The sequence below is a fragment of the Meles meles genome, chromosome 8 (assembly GCF_922984935.1).
Source record: "Meles meles chromosome 8, mMelMel3.1 paternal haplotype, whole genome shotgun sequence".
Classification (NCBI taxonomy): Eukaryota; Metazoa; Chordata; class Mammalia; order Carnivora; family Mustelidae; genus Meles; species Meles meles.
In genome coordinates, this window is record NC_060073.1 from 49,276,878 (window position 1) to 49,286,270 (window position 9,393).

The 9,393-nt window shown below is 41.0% G+C and overlaps 1 pseudogene; it reads right to left on the reverse strand.

Moving 5' to 3' along the window:
• Window positions 1-2,410: 2,410 nt before the first annotated feature.
• LOC123950081 lies at window positions 2,411-2,511 on the reverse strand (annotated as a pseudogene).
• Between the last annotated feature and the right edge of the window lie 6,882 nt (window positions 2,512-9,393).

Genomic DNA, 9,393 nt, shown 5'->3' on the forward strand with positions numbered 1-9,393 from the left:
CCTCACCAGCGCACAGTCTTTCTATCTCTAAAATAAATAAATAAATCTTAAAAAATAGAAAAAATAAAATAGGACAGTTGGCTGGAATGACAAAAGCAAAAAAAAAAAAAAAACAAAAAAAAAAACCAAAGAACAAAACCTTTGCACATGCATTTTACTGGTGTAATTTATATACTATATATTTCATATACACTATGTATATATAAATTGTATATTGTATATTTCACATACGATATATATACTAAGCAAAATGAATATACAGCTGGCACTGAAACCATTGAAGAGAGATATTTTAAATTTTCCAGAGAGAAAGCCATGATAATAAGGAATTCATTGTACAGAATCTTTATTGTTAATTTAATATGTATTTAAAAGCTATTGCTATTTGGTGTGCTGAAATAACTGTAAGTTTAAAACATTTACAAGATATTTCAGTGGTCTTATTCTACTTTTCCTGTAAGGTTTTATACTTCTCTTATTTAAATTCTCTGTGTAGGGGGCACTTGGGTGGCTCAGTGGATTAAGCCTCTGCCTTCGGCTCGGGTCATGATCCTAGGGTCTTGGGATCGAGCCCTGCATTGGGCTCTCTGTTCAGCCGGGACCCTGCTTCCCCCTCTCTCTCTGCCTGCCTCTCTGCCTACTTGTGATCTCTCTCTCTCTCTGTTAAAAAAAAAAAGGGGGGGGGGAAGCTGATGGCTCAGTGGGTTAAGCCTCTGCCTTCAGCTCAGGTCATGATCTCAGGGTCCTGGGATCGAGCCCCACATCGGCTCTCTGCTCAGCAGGGACCCTTCTTCCTCCTCTCTCTCTGCCTGCCTCTCTGCCTACTTGTGATCTCTCTCTCTGTCAAAAAAAAAAAAAAAAAAAAAAAAAAATTCTCCGGGTAGAAACAGCAATTACTTGTTCTGTTCACAATGTTCTCTCTCTCTCCGCAGGCACATGGTAGGATAGCATTTCCCTGCCTCCTTTTGAAGTTAGCCCTGGCTGTGTGATTTGCCTTGGCCAAAGCAACATGAGTGGCCATGAAGTATGGCACTCCCAGGAAGATTCAAGTGTAATTTATCAAATTCCCTTCCTTCCGTCAGCTGGGGGATCATGACCCATTACAGCCTTCCTCCACCTGAGCCCAAGTGTCTGCAAAGAATACATCCCCGCTCCCAACCAGCAGCGCCCACGCCACATAAGCAAGGAATATACTTTTGTTACATGAAGCCACTAAGACCCACTGTTGTTCCCTGCTGTATGATAACCTAACCAGTCCTAATGGATGCAAGGAATATCAAGTTAGCAAAGGATGGCTCTAAGCGTTTTTAGATGATTTGACTGTGGCATGCAGCAGAGATGGGTAGAGGCATAGCCTGGAGATAGGAACATGTTTCTATAGACGGAGTATCTGTGTCCCAGCCCTCTAATTTACATGTTGAAACCTACAGCCTAATGTGATGGTATTGGGAGGTGGGGCCTTTGGGATGCATGAGGGTGCTATACTAAGACACATATATTAAATGGCAAGGACCTGAACTGCACTTACTACAGTGGGAACAAAGGACAGTTAAAAGTAAAAACATTACCTACACCGTGTTCTTAAACATCAAGCTCTCTTTCACGCCTCAGTCAGCCTCAGAAACAGAGGTGACTTACAGCTCTGCTTGGCAATCATAACATCTTCCCAGGGAAAGACTTGACTTTGCCTCTGAATATTTTTTAAAAATCTAAGGCTAATTATGTTTAATGCACTGGGACAATTCGGCTATGGGTTTATTGGTTATTATCTAATTGATAGGATTTCTTCCGATTTTGTAGACTGAAATCTCTTTAACATGATAATTACTACTGGACAATACAGTATTCAATTTATTCTGCAGGTAATCATGCTGTAATATTAGGCATTGCCTTTTGCAATCAATGGAGATTATTTTTTTCATTATAACAGAAAGATACTAATTTTAGGAGCCACAATAGGAAGATAATGTCCGATGGAGCCATTATTGGTTTAGGCAGCTGATTTCACATCTCTAGCTAGTACTGTTTGCTGGATCACAATAGAGTGAGGTGCCAAGGCCGTTTGTGTATATAAAGGTACTGATGTAAAATACACACGTAACCTGGAGGAATTACTGAATGAGCCATGTGCTTTCCATATATCAGCTGAAATACAGAATTGGTCCTGCTGTCTTCTTGGTCTATAGAAAACTGGATTGGGAAAAAGTCTTCATAGACTCATCTGATTCCAATATCCGGTATCTAAGTTTACTCTACGATCACTTATCATGTCCCCAGATCACTAGTGGATGCATATGGGAAGGTGTTAGTCCTTTTGTTGATATGATATTTATTATTTTAACAATTGCAAAGAGAACTGGGTTATGAGAGTCAATTTAGCGAATATTTTCCAAAGAGATACTTTTTCTGCTTATTTTTTTAATTTTTAAAAATTTGTTTTTTATTTTTAATTAGCAATAATCGCGCCTCGGATAAACCTCATTGGCTACGATACTGCCACTGCACAAAGCTTGTTTTTTATTTTTAAATAAAAACAATAATAATTTGTTAAAACAAATAATAATTTGTTTTAATATTTGAAAATCCAATTTTATTATTTATTATTTTTAATTTTTTATATCCAAATGAAAAAAGTATATTTTTGACTGTGTTTACCAAATTCTGATTTTTCTGCTTATTAATAGCAAAAGTCCTTTGTCCAGCAGTTCTTGGTTCTTCACAATCTAAGTAGGTTTAAAATTTTTACAAATCCAGGGGCACCTGGGTGGCTCAGCCAGTTAAGTGTCTGAGTCTTGATTTCAGCTCAGGTCATGATCTGAGCGTTGCGAGATCAAGCCCCTCATCAGGCTCCATGCTGGGCCTGGAACCTGTTCAAAGATGTTCTCTCTCCTTCTCCCTCTGCCCCCTCCCTCCACCCTTTCATGCACTCACTCTCCAAAAAAAAATTTTTTTTTGTTTGCAAATCCAGCTTTTATAGATGTTCTCGGCAGAAGTGTAGTTTTATTATCTAGTCCCACACCGCTTAATTTAACCTCACCTGCCATTTTCTTGTGTGTTTTACAAATTTTAAGAGTTTATTCATTTCTTGAATTGTTTCTAACTTCTCTGCATTACTCTCTTTTTCTTCCTTTGTTCTTCCTCCTGTTTCTCTGTTTTATCACAGGCTGGTATATTAAAACATAAACTTCTTCCAAATATCTGGTGAGCTTTGTTTTATAAAAAATATGTATTTTTAAAACAAGACCCTAAATGCAGTGGAGATGTGCACGTGAGTGAGAGAGAGAGAGAGAGATTGTTAGTAGACTTGACCACCGATCAGGGGTAACCTGGCCATTTCCTTGCAGGGACATCAGAATATCAGTCTATGTAGTTCCTTCCCCTTGAGCAGGGGGTACACTCTGACTTCCAATGTTCTGGGAAGTCTCACCATTCAGTTTAATGAATTTTCACTTATTTATTCCATATTCAGTCCAGTGCTTCCCCACTTTCCTGAGTTGTTCCTGAGTTTAGATCATCTGAACCAGGGGGTAGAGTCTGACCAGCTCAATTTTAGGTGTCCATTTCTGGTTCAATCAGCTGTGATGGGGGACCTGGTCACATAGCGTCTAGGGCTGCCACTTTGCACTGAGCCTGCTATACATAAGGCACATTTTTACATCTTGGCTAGCTTTCCTTGGAACATTTATGAAAGTTCTGAAATCTTTTGTTTACAGAGAAATCACTCCTCTTTTTAAAAATCTTTTCATTTTCTATTTTATTTATTTATTTATTTGGTTTCTAAGCCCTTTTTTAAAAATTAACATATAATGTATTATTTGTCCCAGTGGTACAGGTCTGTGAATCATCAGGCTTACACATTTCACAGCACTCACCATAGCACCCACCCTCCCCAACATCAATAACCCAGCCACCCCATCCCTTCCCCACCAGTACCCAGAAATCCTCAGTTTGTGTCATGAGATTAAGAGTCTCTTATGGTTTTTCTCCCTCCAGATCCTATCTTGTTTCATTTTTTTCCCTCCCTACCTGCCACAACCCCCCGCCCTGCTCTCAAATTCCTCATATCAGAGAGATCATATGATAGCTGTCTTTCACTGATTGACTTATTTTGCTCAGCATAATAGCCTCTAGTTCCATCCACATTGTTGCAATTGGCAAGATTTCATTTCTTTTGATGGCTGCATAGTATTCCATTGTATATATTTCCACATCTTCCTTATCCATTCATCTGTTGATGGACATCTAGGTTCTTTCCATAGTTTGTCTATTGTGGACATTGCTGCTATAAAACTTTGGGTGCACGTGCCCCTTTGGATCACTACATTTGTATCTTTAGGGTAAATACCCAATAGTGCAATTGCTGGTTCGTAGGATAGCTCTATTTTCAACTTTTTGAGGAATCTCCATGCTGTTTTCCAGAGTGGTTGCACCAGCTTGCATTCCCACCAACAGTGTAGGAGGGTTCCCCTTTCTCCGCATCCTCGCCAGCATCTGTTGTTTCCTGACTTGTTTATTTTAGCCATTCTGACTGGTGTGAGGTGGTGTCTCACTGTGGTTTTGATTTGTATTTCCCTGGTGCCAAGTGATGCTGAGCACTTAGAAACCACTCCTCTTGACTTGGGTGAGTGAGGAAATAATCAAGCTCTTTTGCATCATCTACTTCTTTTCTTCACAGCCTTAAAAGTTTTCATAAGGCCAACCCTAGACACATTCCAGCAGGGGATGCCCATCTGCTCACGGTGGTTGGTACCCGGGCTCTCTCAAAGCAAGATCATCTGTGGGATAGGCAGGGGCAATAAGATTCGGGTAGAAACTTCCTTCATTCTTTGGGTGAATTCTGTTCCAGATTTCCAGGAGGAGACTTGGGGATAAGCAGGTTCCGGCTCTCTGTACATATTCCTTGGTGGCAACTTGGTGGAGTTGAATAAGGAGGAATATACTTTGATCAAAGAAACTTCAGTTTGAAATGGAGCCACTCACTGGCTATTTGACCTCGGAGTTTCAGTTTCTCCCTTTCTTTAAAAGGGGGAATAATAAAGAAGCTTCATTCTGCTCATCTGCTGTGAAGACCGTAGCAGAGTCAAACACCTGTTATTCTTTACGCTCTCCTCTTACAGAATTCCAGTGACTTGAAGGCATCTTGCAGTTTTCACCCTAGCGGGAGACCTGGCTTGATTCTGCATCCTGTTCTGCCCAGGACATTGCTAAGGGACCCCTTGGCCTTGAAACCTGGGTCAGTGTTGAAGTATCATTCATAAAAGAGTTGAAATGGATGGTCACTGAGAAGGGCTAGAGAGATAGCATCTTACAGGAACAACAAATTAAAAGCTAGGCAGCCGATCTGTCAATTCAAAGGAGCTGAGTCAAAGGTAAGAAACTCGGCTGTGTACAAACTGAACTAAACCTTGAAAAATCAACCATGAGTGAAACTTTGAAGTGGCCTTGGGAGGCAGAGTCTGGAGTAATTCCCAGAACTAGGAGGTCTGGGTCCTCTGCTCCAAGCAGGGAGCAGTTTAAGGACTGAAAGCCCAGGACCCGAAAGAAGGCAGCCTTGTGATTTTTATTTTTACTATTTATTTTAGTGAAAATCTAACATCTACATAAGTTTAAGGAGTGAAAGGTAAAAGCCCAGATCTCTCTTCCCCCTTTTGAATCCTATTTCTACGCATTTACACATCTATACAAAATATTTTTTTACATGAATGAGATCAACCTCTACACAGCATTATTTTTTTAATTGAATAATGTTCATGAATTCAACAAATATTAATTGTGCACTATTATAGATGACAGAGATGTAGACTAAAACATAAATCCATTTTTCCATATTGATATGTGTCCTTTAACATTAGCAAAATTATTCTACCGTTTAAGGGATATTTATTGTTTTCTTTCTTTCTTTTTTTTTAATATTTTATTTATTTAACAGACAGAAATCACAACTAGGCAGAGAGAAAGGAGGAAGCAGGCTCCCTGCAGGGCAGAGAGCCCGATGTGGGGCTCGATCCCAGGACCCTGGGATCATGACCTGAGCCGAAGGCAGAGGCTTTAACCCACTGAGCCACCCAGGCGCCCCTATTGTTTTCTTTCAGTCTGAATTTTGCCTTTTCTTTTCTTTTCTTTTTTTTTTTTTTTTGAGTTTTGCCTTTTCATTTCAAATGGTGTCTTTCAAACAACAGCTTTTAATTTTGATTAAGTTCCAGTTGTGATATTTTTCCTTTGATGATTACCGCTTTTTTTGGTGTGTTAAGGAAACCTTTCCCTGTTCCAAGGCTGTAAAGATTGTATCATGTTATCTTTTAGAAGTGTAATGGTCTAGGCTTTATGTTATGTCTTTCTTGTTTAAGACTTGCCCTAAGTCTGAGTCACAGAGATTGGTCCAGAAATGGGCAGCCACAGCTCAAACTATTGCACAAGAGACTCCTTACCTTCTGGGCGAGCTGCAGTTGGCTGTCTTTGCTGCCTGAGAATGAAGCCTCTGTGGAAGAAAGTAGTGACAAGACAGGGGAAGAGGCAGGTCCCTGATAACATTGTTTGAATACCTGGATCCCATTGTACCTGAAGCTATATATCCTTGCATCAGCTACTGGATAAACCTGTATTTTGACCTCAGGCAGTTTGAGTTGTATTTATTTCAACTACATTTGCATTTTTGAGACGAATGTAACAAAGTAAGGATAACTAATCTAATCAGTCCTTTATGGATGGACATTTAGGTTGCCCCACATTTTAGCTATTCTAAGCCTCTCACTTTCTGGGGTCAAGGGGAGAAGGAGAATGGATGAAGAATTTACATAAATGGAAGGCCTTTGTTTTGAGGAAGATATGGTGAATTTCAAAAGAAGAACAAAGTCAGCAATGGGCTACTTTGAGCCTGCAGAGCTGAGCCAAGGAGAGAGAACTGTTTCATTAGACTCTCCATTAGAGGACTTCAGTCCTCTGCCTGGGGTAGAGGAATGGCCTGGAACAGGAGGGTCCTCCTGCCTCAGCACCAGTGCCAGGGGAAGGGAGAAGACAGGGGCAAATGGCTACCACCATTATGAGCACTCCTGTGCTGGGCTCTGATCCAGCCAACACCATGCTTGTGATCATAGTCCTGGTTCCCGCCCTCTCCACAGATTTCTTCCTATCACACACTGCCCTCTCTGGAGGGGACCCTTAGGCCCTGAAACCTGGGGTCTTTCTGTGACCTTAATATAATCTTAATTTTTTTTTTTAAGATTCTATTTTTTAAAGCAATCTCTGCACCCAACATGGAGCTTGAACCCACAACCCTGAGATCAAGAGTTGTATGCTCTACTGACTGAGCCAGCTTGGTGCCCCTCCCTCGATATAATCTTGACTATAAATAATCATTTGAATTACTTTCAAATTTGCAAGGCAAAAATACCTGACAAAGGCATCATCATCAAGGCTTATTTGAAAAGTGAGAATACATCGGAGATAGGAAAATATTCCAGCATAAACTTTGGAGTCAGAATGATCTCAATGACTCTACTGGATTAAAACCTCGGGCAAGTTGCTTTCTATGCCTCAGTTTCTTAATCTATAAAGTGGGGATAGTAAACCATTCATTCATATACGGTAAGGATTTAATGAGATAACTTTTGGCAGCGTGACACATGGAACAGAGCCAGTGGATGGTAACAGTCATTATTAATAAACAAAGGCTCAGAAAAGTAGAGATATGCCTGAGTTCTCCTATGTAGAGAGAGTCCTGAACAGTCCGAAATCCATGATTTCTGCCCCTTGCCTTACAGCTTCTGAAATGACTCTTAAAAAAAAAAAATGGGGAAGACACAGTATAGTCTCTCAGCCCGTGAGGGGAGATTGTGGAGATAACAGGATGTTCCCTAATTCTTTTTCCTTCAGCATTGGACAATTTTCCTTTCTCAAACCGCCGGCCACCTCAAGTTTCCCATTGGAAGATGTCTCCGGAGTGGTCCAGCTTCCCGGAGCACCCGGCCCGGGCTCCCCCTAGCGGCCGCTGCTGGACGGACCCAGTCCCCATTGGGCCAGGAGGCCTTGGGGCCCATGGAGGAGACGGGTGTTCTCTAAGCTCAACACCCTTCACAGAACATACCCAGCTGTGGTGCAGTGCTTCCCCAGGGGAAGGATACACTCACCTTCTGCTCTGGGATTCCTGGGCTAAGGGGATGAACAGTGATAGGGCACTGATCTGAGGTCTTCCTGGAGACACAACGCTGAGGACCGGGGTGAAGGATGGCAAAGCCTTCATGACCCTTCCAAATCTTACATAGCTCACTCATGTTGTCAGGGTCTCTGTGCCTCACCAATTGGCTTAAGGGATGTTCTCATCCAATCTGGACCTGCTTCGGAGCCCTGTGCTGCCTTTGCCTATGGTCAGCATTCAAGCAAACTCCAGTCTTTGAGAAGCATTTCTCTAGTCAGTTGGTGGGGAATGCTGTGCTATTTAATCCCTGAGGACACCTCTGTGAGCTTGAGTCTTCCATTATTCCTGTCTTCGAGGTGAGGAGACTATGATTCAGAAGTCCTCTTTCTACTGCCAAGGATCATATACCCGGGGAATGGAAAAGCTGGCATTTGAGCCCAGTGCTGAGAACTTCAAAGGCTGTTTTTTTTCCACCAGCCTACCCTGCACTGAACACAGTAATTATTTGTTACCTACAGACACTATCAATCTTAGAACTGAATAAAAAACTTGGAATCGCAGTAGAGGAGAAAAGCCTTATTAGCCACAGTTCTACTTGTATCTCCTTTCCCTCTCCTACCCATCTTCCTCCCTCTCTAGGGTTTGTTCTACATGCCTTCTTTTTATCTAAGAACTTCTGCCAAGCCACAATTTCCTGTGTTTTGTCTTGTTATCCAGGGAGAAAAGTAGTGTCTGCTGGCCTGATCTGTGACTTGGGGCCATAATTACTTCTAGACTGTTTGGGTCCAAGGGGCTTGCTAAACATCTCAAAGAAATACCACAACCTTCCAGTTCTTTCATCTCTACGGTGGAAGTTCAATAGAAGAGGATTAACGTTATTGGAACACTGTTAAGTATCCTGTTTTGAGGGGGAAAAAAAAAATATATATATATATACATTTATTTCTCATCACAGCTATCAGTACTTCCACTGGCCAGACCAGAAAACTGAGGATCTTAGAGGTAAAATGGTCTGTCCAAGTGCACATCTCTGAAATATTAAGAGCTGAGATTTGAATCCAATCTGTCTGACTACATCTGTCTATAATCTATCTCTTATACCACACCTCCTTGTTAAAATATATTTTTTTCTTTTTAAGTCAGTTCCAGTTAGATGTAATTAGCTTCAGATAAAATGCCCTCATTTTAAGATATACTTAAATATACCTTAAAATACCTTATACAGTTTGATGAGTTTTGACAAATGGATATACCTTGTA